This window comes from Fringilla coelebs, assembly GCF_963513975.1.
Source record: "Fringilla coelebs genome assembly, chromosome: 3".
Lineage (NCBI taxonomy): Eukaryota > Metazoa > Chordata > Aves > Passeriformes > Fringillidae > Fringilla > Fringilla coelebs.
In genome coordinates, this window is record NC_140030.1 from 110,965,741 (window position 1) to 110,979,878 (window position 14,138).

A 14,138-nucleotide genomic window follows, 5' to 3' on the forward strand; every position below is an offset into this window, starting at 1 on the left:
ACATATAACCTTCTCCTTCAGTGCTGTGGAGGCCTTCAATCTGCTCAGGTTAAAGAGCTTGCCAGATGTTCAAAATTTAATAAATATTCCTGGCATCATGTCTCTAGTGGCATCATCAATCATTACTACAAAGAACAGTCCAAAGAACAGTCTGTGCCAAAATATACCTTTGCTTGACTCCTTTTGCTATTACAAATGGATCCAACAGAGTGCCAACCCCAGCCTCTATCCAGCACACCATTGTGCAGATGACAGATAATTTCACAAACTTTTCTGGACATCCAGGAGTTGGGAAATATTGCCAATAATTTTCACAGAGCTGGAAATCGGAGAGCATCAAAAACATTGCTAAGGTCAGTGGAGACTTGTTACATGGGCGTGCTTTACTCTGCGTGCTTTTTATTGAAAGCAGCTAATGCCACATCCTAGCCCCCTCCTGGATAATGGGCATCACCCTAATATCTGGAACCCTTGGATCATATTCACTTAGCATTTGTTCTTCTCCTGAAATTGGAATTGCTATAGAAACATCTTTATTTGTACACCAGAGTGCTGGAAGATAAAGGGGTGTTTGACATTCACAGCCTAAGGGTGTGTAGCATAGGCATGTGAAGATGATGATATGCATCTGTTCCCAGAGGAATTAGGGTTCCCAAATTCTTACACATTTTTTTTTAAATTCCTGTTTTACATATTATTTATCTATGCTCCTCCTTAACTTCATTTAAAGTCAATTTTTCTTTCTTATAAGAGGGCTGAACACAACTGTAAGGAGATTAGAACAGCTGAGTGAGGCCTTGCTGAGGTACATTTTGGTCTTTTTACAGAGAATTTAGGATTCTCTGTGCATTTAGGATTTTCTGTACTTCTCCAAAGTACATGCAATGACTCTTAACATGGCTTTACAGTACTTGACATCTTAATTCCTTTAACTTTTTTCTCCTCAATTTGATAATCTCCCTCCTATTGAGATCATTATATGGACTATTTTTATTTTCTTAAGGATTCCTGTCCCACTTTCAATACAACTATATAGCTGAAAAAATCAACAAGAATTATGTTTAACAAACAGAGGAGGAGAAAGGGAATTATCTTCTCCTGCTCCATGACAAAGATACCCAACAGAAGATGTGGTTTAGTGGAAGCAGAAGTGAAATGAGCACTTTCAGCAGTTCAGAATCATCACACACATCTCTTTGTGTTTGTTCCCAGCTTCAATCAAGAATTGCTTAAATAGGAGGAAAAAAAGCCTGAACTACTTATGTGCTTGACTGCTTTTGCTTCCCATCTCTCTGCATTAGCAAGCACCCATTAAAGTCAAAAAGCCAACATTTAAGTTACCCTTTAGCTCCTGCGCAAGAACAGAAGTGCTGCACCTTTTCTACGAGTAGGCTTTCCCAAAAGCAAAGAGGGACATGGAGCTCCTCATCCCACTGTCAAATTATGGTCCCAAAAATCTTTAAAAATCCTAATTGGGAAGTTCTGGGCCACTGTGCCCTGCTCAAGGTCTTAGGCTGAGCTTTAGCCACATCTCCAGGGCTGATGAAGGAGTCTCATGAGTAAAACCAGCATGTCTAGGGCTCCAAAGAGTGCAGCTTCAGTTTTAATTGGGGGTGCTGAAACCTGTCTGTAGAGCTGAGCCAGCATCAAGAAAATATTAAAATCTCTCTGTTTAGATGTATCCAAAGTACATAAAGGCAAGTTATGCGTCAGAGAGAGGGATCAAGGCTTTCTTGGAATGGAGAGAGGACAGGCACATGCCTGAAGAGAGTTCTGTCTTATAGATTGGTGCTTTTTCCCTTCTCATTTATGTAATAAAATGATGTTATCTGTTTTTAATTTGTTTGTGCATCCACTCATTCAGTACAGAGAATTCATACTTGGCCACTACTGATTGTATGGACAGTTGGTCTGCACAGACAAAACCTTTTCTTTATCCCCTTTGGTAAAGGTGTGTTCTTCAGACAGCTGCAGGATATTCTGTTAACAGGATTTGGCTTTCCTGGATGCCAGCCAGCTTGCTGACATCTTCCTTGACTAAAGGACAATTTGTTGATCAGGGGCTCAGTGTTTGGAAGATTTTGGCACAGGCAGCAGGTTAAGTCTGTATGTGCAGGGCCAGCAGCACACAACCAGCAAGACTCATCTTCCTCACTGCTTTGGTGGGGCTGAGCAAACGGGCTGTCAACCCTCTGACAACCTTCAGGTTGTCTCAGACCCCCTGGGGTACAAATACTTGGCAAGCCTTTGCATTCCTGCAAATGCAGGCACCCACCTGCAGCTGCCACTGGCGCTCCCAGGAGCTCCCTTGGAGCCACAGGCTGGCTATCCAAGGGAACACCTTCTGCAACTTCAGTCAGTGATTTTACAAAACAAATCCTCTATCAAACAGTGGAGTTTTGGGTTTGCCTACACCATTGCTTTCAGAAAAGTGTTTGGTATCATTTAAGGACTCAAAGGGGTGGATAATGCTCCACATCCTTTGGGTAATCTTTTCCAGTATTATTGTCAGTGTTAAACTCAAGATCAGTCTGGCCCACACAACGCAGCAGATTTCCAAAGTGCCGGATGTAGCCAACTGTAACTAGAGTTGATATATCATGCCATATTTGCCCAGCAGAATCTCAGATGGTTGCACAAGACAGATACTGAGTTTTTGCACATTAATCTGATCTTTGAAAGTCCACAGGTCCAGATAACATGTTCACTTGGAAATAGAGACCCTCTCAACTGGCACTTCTACTGGATATTCTTTACAATGGAACTTCATGATGCAATTTCCTTCTTCTGATTGTGTTTCTCAAACATCATTATTGCTGAGCATTGAGTTTGTTAAATGCTTACACCAAAAGCAGGGGCAAGATTTCTTAGGAGGATAAAAACGTTTCTTCTTTTAGTGCTTAATTAGAAATTAGCCATACTTTAAGGAAATGTAAATGACAGCTCTGGAATCCTGTGTCACACAAGAGGCAGGGAGCTGAATTAGCACATTAAGTGGGACAGTCCCATTGCTCAAGAGGCAGGGACATGTTAGAACACAGCCTGAAGAACGTAAGGCACAGAGCAACCTCACCTTTGCATGGGAATGGACCTGAGCCAACATTACAGAGCCTGCCTGTCTAACATTAGAAACTCATATCCATTCTTACATAAGTGACCTAATTATAAGAGGTGGTATAAGGTAGGTGACTGAAAACATGGCCTCTTGAAAAAATCAAGCATGAATTCATTGTAGTAGTTCTACCTTTAAATGTTCTCTTTACTCTCCCTAACCACCATGCATGCACAGAAGCATTTACCCTAAAACTTACTCCATAGGACACACTAAGCAGTAAAACCCAAACTAAATGTTCCACTTCCCATGTGGCTGTCAGAGAGGAAATAATTCAGGGAAGAGAAGAGAGAGAAAATAGGAAGGACGTGGAGGAACATTAGCAAGACTTCCTTTAAAAGCAAAGTTCCTCAGAGCTAACCACAGCTTTAAGGAAAGCTGGTACTTTGCCTCAAAAGAGAACTTTGGTGAACTAGACTGGATAAAATTATGGAGGTTATTATGCCTGTAGCTTCCTTGCTGTGCATTCTTCCACAGAAGCGCTCACACCTGCTGTGCATGGCCAAATAACATGAATTAAAAATGCTGCACAGCAATGAAGTTGGGTTTCAGATGAAAATACCTCAGAACTGCTCGGCTATTAACACTTCGGGATCTCCAGTGCTCCCAAATCCCTGCATCTCTCCAGGCTGCTGATAATATAATGCAAAAAAAAAAAAAAAAAAATTAACTTCCAGGCATACCTGAAGCCAAGCTGGAATCGAGAATCTCCAGTCTCCAAAGGTGAAGTGATACCACCCAAACCTGGTGTCTGGGGCAAGAAAAAGCCTAGAGCGATAATTCTCCTCACAGCCCCCAAAGCACAGCACATTGGCCCATCTGCCTTAGATCCAGAGCACATGTTCCAAGCCTGTGTTTGCTATGACAGCCATGAAATCCCCAGCCATTTTGCAGGAGCCATTATCCTTGGGGATAATAAAATTCTGTAAGACAACAAACATAGGGGGTACCGATGCCAGGTCAGGAAAGAACTGTTTTATGGGAAGCTGTATATTAGTTTTAGGACAGGGCTACTGGCAGCCAGTGCCCTAAATTATGTCTGGGAGACACGTGAAGTGAGACAAGTGGAATGGACAATAAATGCCAAGCGCCGCGGGCAAGGTTTATGGGGCCAACAGTGGTTTAACATTTGGGCAAATGTCTTAGACATGCTAATTTTCTGCTTCTCCCTCTGACTGAAATGACCAATTAGCTGTAAGCACCCCATGCCAAATTTAACATATCAGGTATGGAATCCTCACAGAGTCCCGCTCACAACTGATTCTGCAGGTAAACATTCCCAAAACCGCCAAGTTACTCTGAATAACAATGTAAATACAGGGAAATTGCAAACTGCTCACAGACATTCTGTCAAGTAAATTAATTGCTCAATTCTACTTTATTAGGAGACCTTTATGGTTGTGGGCAAGCCTGCCTTGCTAAAATCCTTTGATCACTCTTAATACTGGAAGTCCTCTTTTGTGAGGCTAACTTAATACTGTTGTATTCCTGCAGCTTAATCTGAGTAGGTGCTAAGTGCTTTGCCAGCAATGGAGTTGCAGAGCATGGAGGAGAGATCATTCTATTTATTCCATTTATTCCATTCAATAGGCTGGACTTCCTTGTTTACATGATAAATTTCTTAGCTGTAATTTTTTTTTCTTCCCAGTTTTATGTATTATACTATGTTCTGTCATTGCATTTTTCTGTTTCTCTATATCAAAAATTGCAATAATCTCAAAAAAAGCTGATTTTAAATATTTTCTGCTTCAAAATTCGCTGTTGCCTAAGCAAACACACATGCAGGTCAAAGTTTACATAGTGATCCTATGTCCAGAGAATTCAATAGCAAAAGTCTAATTGAGACCAAAGAGAAAGAAACACAGATCCAAGACTGTAACTTGCCTTTTCAAATTTATCCGCTGCAACACAAATGTAAACACACTAGTCTATACATTAAAAACAAAAAAAAAAAGGATAAAAGGGGGAAAAAAGGTAAGCCCTGATCTCGTCACAAGACAGCATCCAATCCCAGCAGGCACAGAAAGGCAAAATCTTCCAGGGGAATCCTGGACCTGGTAAAGCAAATTTAAATAAAGATTTCACTAAGAGACCTCTCTCTTAAGTGATTTCAATTTCTACTTCTTCAAAATGAATTGGAAAGATATTTTAGGACAAATAACTGAAGGAGCACAATGTTTCCTTCAGGAAAATTCAAGGGTCAGTCTTGCAGCTTTGCTTTAATTGTGCTCCTCTTGAGATAAGAATCTCTTCGGGGTGTAAATTGCCTTGCACTCCCTGCATGTGTGATGTCCAAGGAGTGCAGGGAAGGGCTTGCAGTCTTAACGGAGGAAGAAAACATGCAGAAGTTAATTTTTATCCACATCACAAACTTTCTCTGTGCATTCCATGAATTAGGATGTATAAGCAGAAAGCGAAGTAGCAATTAAAAGAATCAGTGTAAATATTTTAACAAGAATCGAGGTAACTCTTACATGCCAAACAAGGAAGTTTCACCTTTTCTCAGATAAAATCTGAAATACTCTTCGTTATTCTCAGAAATACGATCAAATGAACCACAAGTGCCACATGTGGGTGGTGAAGAGGGGCAGTGTCTAACTAAGGGGATTGCTGAGGTCATACAAATGATGGGAGCACTTTAAGTGCTTCTTTCTCAAGAGTCACAGTGACATTCCTGGCTTTTTTTTTTTTTTTTTAATTTTATCTTACCAGATTTGCTATTTTCCCTTCCTTCTACTAGCCCTAATCAATGCTGCAGGTCAGGTTGAAAGAATGGACAGCCCTAGAGCCACATACATTTAAACCACTTTGATGCAAATATTGATCCAGGAGCATAGACATGTGGAGGTTCTGCTTTTTTTAATGGATGAGCTTCCCCCTCCTTCCCTTCCAGGTTTGCACTTCATGAGATAAAACAGAAGTGTCTGCCCAAGAGCAGGAATGAATACATGAATTAACAGATCCAAAGATAGACCAGGCTCCACGATAAATTCTGTTCAACCCAGAAAGCAAGATGCCATCTGCATGAAGAGCATTTCATGGCCTTGCTTCCTCCAGCGCTTCCATTTCTCCACTCACGCTCCCCAGCCAGGCTGCTTTGGCAGCAACGTGTGCAGTGGTGGCAGAGCACGAATGGGCTGCTGACACAGAGTCCACCACAGCCCCATGCTTAATTCCCATGTACACAAGCCTATCAAAGCATTTTATTAGAAAGCCACCGTCCATGGCTTATATTTAGAAACAGAGAGCGAGTCCAAGCTGCAATCCAAAGACGAGATCAAGGGGAGGAAAGAATTCTAAGGACCGCTTTGAAATTCAGCACTAAAAAGATCTGACATTCTTCTATCTGTAGGCATTTTTAGGCTGGACTGAAAATAAAAAGAAAACCTGTTTGTACAGAGAAAGCTTGCCTGGCCCTGTGCCAAGACAGGAAGTCTATCAAAGCTGGGCAGTGTTTGAAAGCAACAGAATACTAGAACCAAAAAAAGAAAAGGGGGGTGTGAGGGTGAGAGAAACTAGAATGAAAAGATTTACTTCCACATTGACTTTTTTGCTGTTTTTCAGATGGCTGAGCACAGTTGTTGATAACTACACCCCTCCCTGTTTATTCAACTCGAGTTTTCCTGGGCATGGCCTGACTTCCAGGTGACTGCTGCACAACCACAACCTGGACACCAGGGTCTGGATCCACACACTGGGATGTATCAATCCACCTCTAAGCAGAACTACCTGATTCTCATGGAGTGAATCAGGTTGGGTGGTGAGCAGCTTGTGTAGAGGAGTCTCCCTGCGAGTTTATCAGGGATGTTAAGGCCTGAAGTTAACCCCGATGGGTCAGAGGTGGATCTGTTGTGTGGGGAAGAGCCATTCACCAGACACATTCACAACACACACAGGCACACAATTATAACAACTCAGGGAATGCTGGTTCCCAGCCTTTGACCTTGGAAGAACATTAATTCTTAACAGACATCATCCGTTTTTTTAACTTCTTTAATATTTTCCCCCTTTTTTTATATACTTTCCCCCTGAATTTCTGGCTATAATATATTCAGGTACAAATGGTGCTGTCATCTCGAGCTACAAGTTAGAAAGTTATTACTTTTAATATGCCACTACCTTAGGCCTCTACTGTTATGTAAAAGAAAAATAACCTTGTGTGACAGTTTAACATTGATCGATGTGCCTGCCAAATGCAAAGAGATAAATAAGCAGGTGATGAATAAACAGCACTTCAAGTAAAGACATTACGCTGCATGCATAAAACGACGCCAGGCACCTAGGAGCTGTGGGTGGCCGAAGGTTGGCCATTTCATGCCCACTCACTAAAGCAGACTTAATCGCTTCCAATATTTTCTGTTAAAAAGCACGCTTAATGAGCCAATTTCACAAGCCCAGAGAAACTGATTATTATCTCCGAGTTCCAACTGAGTTGGTTGTTTTCCAAGAGCCGGTTTTTCCTTGACGGGATAAAAACCTTTTAGAAAAAAAAAAAAAAAAAGAAGAAAAAGAATTAAAAAAGAAGCGAGGAGAGCAGCGAGGCCGCGAGGCGGGGAGGGCGCGGGTGGCACTAGATGGCAGCGTTGCTCTGCGGCCGGGCTGCGGCAGCGCGGCGGGAGCGGGGCTCTGCCCGCCGCCGTCCCCTGCCGCCACCCGCGCTGCCCGTGTCCTTGGGCCCGCGGCCCCGCCATCCTCAGGGGGGGATTGGCTTTGGCCTCACGCAGCCACAGACTCGGTTAGGCTGGGAAGGACCTCGGAGAGCAGCGAGTCCGACCTGGCACCGATTGGCACCTGGTCACTGAGTGCCACGTCCAGCCTTCCTCGCGCAGCTCCAGGGACGGGGACTCCAGCACTCCCTGGGCAGCCCAGCCCATCCCGTGTGTTCGCACCGCTGCAGAGGAAGGCCAGCGGGCCGAGCAGCCTCCTCGGTCCCCTTGGAAAAGCAGATTTGACCATATCGCGAATTTTAATTGAAGTCCTGCGGGGATCTGCCTCTCGCAATCCTCCTTTCCAAGGGCTCTGGGGACGAAAACAAGCAGGAGCGGGTCCGAGAGGGAAGGGACTTTGCATCAGGGCACCCACGTCTTTCGCAGGGCGGCGGCGATGTGCCACCTCCAGCTGCTGAGCCACCTTGGGAAAGACACACACACACACAAACAAAAAAAAAAACTCCATCCAGAGCAAAGCACACAAAAAAGCCTCCCCAGCCCGGGATTATTGTCAACAGGAGCAGTTAGTCAATCACTACTTAGGAAAGAAACCCCAGCAAACTAGACCTTGGTATATAATTAACTTATCAAAAAAAAAAAAAAAAAAGAAATAAAAAAGAAAAAAGAAAAAAAAAGTGAACTGTTGTTGGGCTCTACATCAGAAGCCAAGTTAATTATTTTTTATGAATATTCATAGGAAACTTGTACAATTTCCAAACTAGGCTTTCAATTACTAATCAGTTAACTAAATAACTGGCATGACTACTTCTTCTCAGGAAAACCTGATTTTAAAAGTAAACAGACAAGGACAGTGATTTTTTTTTTAAATGAGAGGACTGTTGGAAGCTGGATGGTGGAAATCCACCATTTCCATCATGGATGAAGTGCATGTTGAAGGATGCAACAGACCTTGCGGACCAGATACAGAACCTGCCAGGTTCCAGGCAGTACAAATGCTTTAAGGCAGCCATGAAACAATTTAAAATGATGCAAGAGCCTGCTGTGTGTTTCCCAAGTGTACAGAACTGGGTGCTCTCACTGCCGAAGCACCGGCTCTTCCCAGGGAGCCCTGAGCTCCTCACTTCACTCCCTGGGGGCTGACCCATTAACTGGTGCACCTTCCATAAAATCCCAGGAACACATCCTGCTCTTCGTCTGCCTCCTCTAGAAAAGCAGCTGGGAGAGAGATTGCAGACTGACACATCATGAGATGTTGAGATTTCAGCAGAAATTCACTTCTGCTGTGGACTTTTCTAACCCCCTTCCTTACTCAAAAAAAAAATATCAAGGCCAATGCCCAACTCTTAATTCTCCTTAGGACTAGAGAGAACAGAGCCTAAATAAGTCAGGGTAGTTCTGCCAATACATGGCAGATTTATTTATTAGAGATTAAATCCTTGGAGGATAATTTATCTAATATCTGCTGAAATAGTTTGAAGTGCCTAAACATCTTTAGGAACTTGGGCCTTAGCAAAAAGGAATTCTGCAAAAGAGAATATTTCTGAATATTCTGCTAAGAGAGTATTTGTGTGGTCAATGTTAGCCCTGTGAATTTAAGAGCTCTCCCCTGTATTTTGCCAACTTAAATCAGATTTTGATTGGTTTCTGACCCAACAAAGAGACAGATTTGATGAAATAAGACTGGGGAAACTCACTTTAGGACAAAGGTTGATTTGATAATCATAATTGCATTTCTACTGTATCTATTTTCTTAAGTGTTAGTAGATTTATTAGACTTTTCCTGTATAACCTATGGCTGATTTGCAGCTTCCTTGGTAATTTCTTAGTAGGCAGTAGCAATTTCTTATATCTTCAGTAATGTCTTGAATGTACATTTTTTATATTAATGATCTCACCAGGAGAAAAAGTGTACTGTGAATGCATGATGGCCATATGGAAAAGACAATGAAGTTTAGTAATTAAAACTGAAAAGGGAAAGAACTATGCAGTAATTAGAACACTGATTAATCAGCTGATAATTTTATCTTGATTAATGCTGCTGATTTTCCTCTTCTTATTGACCTAGGAAAGGTAGGTTTAGACCAATTAAATATAAATTATTCCCTTTTTTCACATTCCAGGCAGCTTCCAGTGTTCTAAGTCATACTACACTTAAGATGCAGCACTGAATAGCTCTTACTAAATTGGGCAGCTCAACAAAAGGTAAAATAAGGTTTATGTTCCAAACATGCTGATGCTTTTATCTAAGGCAGAATCGGACAGAATTGGTTATTTCACTATTATCTGGGGAATATTAAAATTGGATTAAATTGCAGTAGAAAAAATAGAAGACTTTGCCTGTTTTAAACCCATAACAGTAGGAAAACTAAAAGGATCCATTCATTTTATTGGGCCCCAGATATGGATGCATAATGTAGTCCTGGAGCTTAAAGAAAAGGTTCTATATTAATGCTCAAATTTCCCTTCATGTGCAGAACTTTATTATTCAGGGGGGAAAAGTGTTGCTGGTACCAATCTCACTCCAGTGCCTGTTCACAGACCATAAACAACAGCACCTCTTTTTGCTTTCCCATGCACAGTGCAGGGATTAAAGCTGCTTATTTAAAATCCTGGAACAGAGAAAGGAATGTTATGTACAGCCTCATTCCCTTGCATGGATAGGGGAATCAGGGTGTTTCCTGGGGGGAGACACAGGCACTCCACCAGCACAGAACCCTCGTGGCTGTTAAGAATCCTGCTCCTTCTCACAGATAAATATCTGGCAAGCACAGAAGAGCTCACAAGCAGGTGTCTTAATGCTGGAAATTCTGATGGAAAATGCTGCTTGCTAGGTGTGTGCTTTGACTTGCTGTGGGAGGGAAACACTGCAGTGCAAGGAAAACAAACCCCTGCCCCTCCTTGAGGGCTCACCTGCGATCCCACTCGCTCCAGTTTTTTTCTGGTTTGTGTTCTGGAGCAGACTAAGATCAGCCAGAGTGTGGAAAGGTAAATCCACACAGGAAATCTAACCCCACGCTGCAGAGCATTGCTTCTTGGCTGCTTTCTCTTTGCTGGCTTTTCAGGGGGCAGAGCAAAGCCACATCTGCCTATGATGCAAAAAAATCTTTCAGGGAGCAAGGGGAACCCCACAGACCACGAGTTAAGATTTCAGCTGACATAAGACTCCTCTTGATCCATCATCTGCACTATTATTCAGATATCCTCATTGTGAAACAGAAAAGCAGGTAGAATTAAATATCACAAAGAAATGATCCTATTGATTAACACTTCCTTGCATTCCCTGCTTTTTTAACAAAGTAAACGTTTCCCATATTTGTGCAACATGAATCTGCAAGCCAGTTTTCAGGTGTATTTGACCACTCATAAAAATCATGCGGCTCTGTTTTACTTTCTTGAATGGAATTACACTGCAGAGCACAATGAATTAATAAAACAATAATGACCATGCAGTAGAAAATGTTTTGTTTGAATATAAATAACTTGTTAACAAGCACATAGAGGTGTGCATAAGAAAAATACATCTTCCTGAAGGAGAAGCAGCCAAACAAAGAATAGGAAGAAACCAAAACAGCACTGGAGAGTTTTTGCATTATTAGATCAACCCAGTCTGTTCATGTCTTTTATTATCAAAAGAAATGGCATATCTGTGTCATCTGGTCAGGGGACAAAACACAGGATGTCCTAAGTTTGAACAAAATCAGCTGAGTGAAACTGAATGGATTGATCATAGGATAGCAAACCATTGTGTCACCACTCCAACCCCAAATCTGGCTGACTGTAACAATAAAAAGTGCTAATTTTTGTAACTGATTGCCTTTATATTCACAATAACCCAAACTTTGCAAAGCTTTAGGTATTCTACAAAGGCTAAGTATGACATACTCATAGGTGAATCATGTACCCTGAGAAATCTTACCCTGCAATACATTTGCTCTATGGCTAAACACAAAACTTTCCATTTTCCCTTTCAGAGATCTGAATTCCATAGGCACAAAATGAAGAATTGAGGGAGGGTGGACATATGCCTGGGATGAATTTCCATAGCTAAACAAAGAAAAAATAAATATCCCATTAATCCCATTTCCCAGATGTCACTTTCTCCTGGCTACACTTGGGCTGTTCTGCTCTGGTTCTGAGCTTTTGGGGAAGGGAATGTGCAATGCCAAACACAGGCTGGGCTTCTCTGGTTCTGAGCTTTTGGGGAAGGGAATGTGCAATGCCAAACACAGGCTGGGCTTCTTTAGAAAGAGACAAAGGCTGATGTTTTCAAATCAAGGTGCCTTAAGTACAGATCTAAAAGGTGCATTCTCAACTGTGGTGTCCCTTAAAAATATCAATCATCTGCCAATTCTTGGGCATCTCAGAATTTGCATTTTTCAAACCAAGTCCCTCCATCCAAGTATGGATTTTCGAGCTAAATTTAGGCGTTGCAGTTTGAAAGGGAGCTGGACTGTATTTAACTAGCTGGAAGCACATCTAACTGGGAACATGTTGTCTGTTCAACCACAGAAGTTGCAAAACAAAAGGAAGCCAAGAATCTGAGAAAAAGTAACAAATAATTTTCAACCACAGCCATGCAACTGCTGTCGAATGACAATTTTCTTGAAAAAAAAAAGGTAGATCAAGAGATGCAAAATATGAATTCAGCTAAAAGTAAGGCAGAATGCATGAGAAGCAAACACCACATTCCCATTCCTTATGATCCCATTTGTGTATGAACCACACAATAGAGGGGAAGGAACAATAAGAGAGACCCTTTAGATATTCTTCTCATCAGAAAGCTTTTGTATGTGACTGAGGAGCAGAATATAATTATATATAATTAAATATAACTAGCATCCTAGCTTTTAAGTACAACTAGTAATATCACAAATTGCTAAGATTCCACCAGGAAAAGGGAAAAAAAAATAGTGACTAGACAGACTGTGTCTGATAGTTTGAAAAAATGCACTGTTCACTGTGAAGTGTTCATTTTTTTATCACTATTTCCACAAATATTTTCAACAAAATGACTAAATATTGCAGAATTTTAATATAAACTAAGATTGATTATCAGTGCTGGTTTAGAAACCAGCACAGTAGCACCAACTTCTTTTAACAAAAGCACGCTTCAGGATCACAAATGAAAGGAAAACCAAGCCATTGCTGTTTCAAATAGCTTTAAGTGCCTCAAAACCTAATCATATAGATACAGGCAAAGAGCTAAAATATCTAACAAATTTCAGAAGCAGGGAAGATGTAAGTTACCAGGTCTGACACTTAATTTTAATTGATAATTGAGAAGTTGCCTGAAATTTCACAACTTTGGTTCAGAAAAGTCAAAACATTTTATCTCAAGCTCAGGCAATGATTTTGCTTTGGATAACATTCTAATTAATTTACACCAGTGAGAAGCTCCTAGGTGAAGAAGCTGCTCAGGGGTTTCAGCACAATCCCCAGCAATAATAACACTGCTGAGTTAAGAGCAAGAGGATGGAGCTGAACTCGATGGCAGGATGCACTGAAACACAAATCAGAGGTAAATTCCACTTCAAATTAACAAGGATCACGACAAAACAAAGGGAGTGTGACAGACTGGAAAGGACGGAGCAAAAACCCACAGAAAAAACACCCCAAATGCTAAAATGGAAGGTATTTAAAGCTCAGAATGGATGGCAATAAGTCCTCTATTAACCACACTGTGCAAAAAGTAAATAATCATCTGATTTATCAAACCTGGAAAACAAACAGAAAGAAGCAACCACACCAAAGTGTGATACAAAATTATTCTAAAAATCATCAAATGAACAGTGTTAAAGTTGATGACACTCAAGAAAAAAATGTATTAGAAGGAAAATGGAAGTGAGGAGGTTACTCATTAGATCAGATTTGTTATTAAGATCACAAGGTGCCATATATACAACTGAAATTTTGGGAGCAAGTTTATGGATAGAGTCATTGCTCCAAAGCCATGCAAAAGCCAACAAGAGGGGCCAGGCTCTAGCACTAGGAATCCAGCTGAGCTCCTGTGTGTAATACCAGACAGGGCACAGAGGCTACTTTGGTTTACCTAAAAAGTGCCTCAAAGTTATGAGAAGTCTGTGTAATCAGCAAAGAAAACACTGAAGTTCATTTCATTACATGGTTGATAAACTGGAGAGAGTAAGAAAAACATTGTAAGTCAAACAAACATAACAAATATTCTAAAATAAGGATGAGAAATGCCTGTAGAAAAATCAGCAGTACCATAACAGCAACTTATCACAAACAGTATCAGTCAGATCCATTCAGTGCCTGTTATTGTACAGAAATTAAAAATCCCTAAGTGAAACCTTTCCAAGGAAGCCAAGCCATCAACAGTTACACAACTCTGCCAT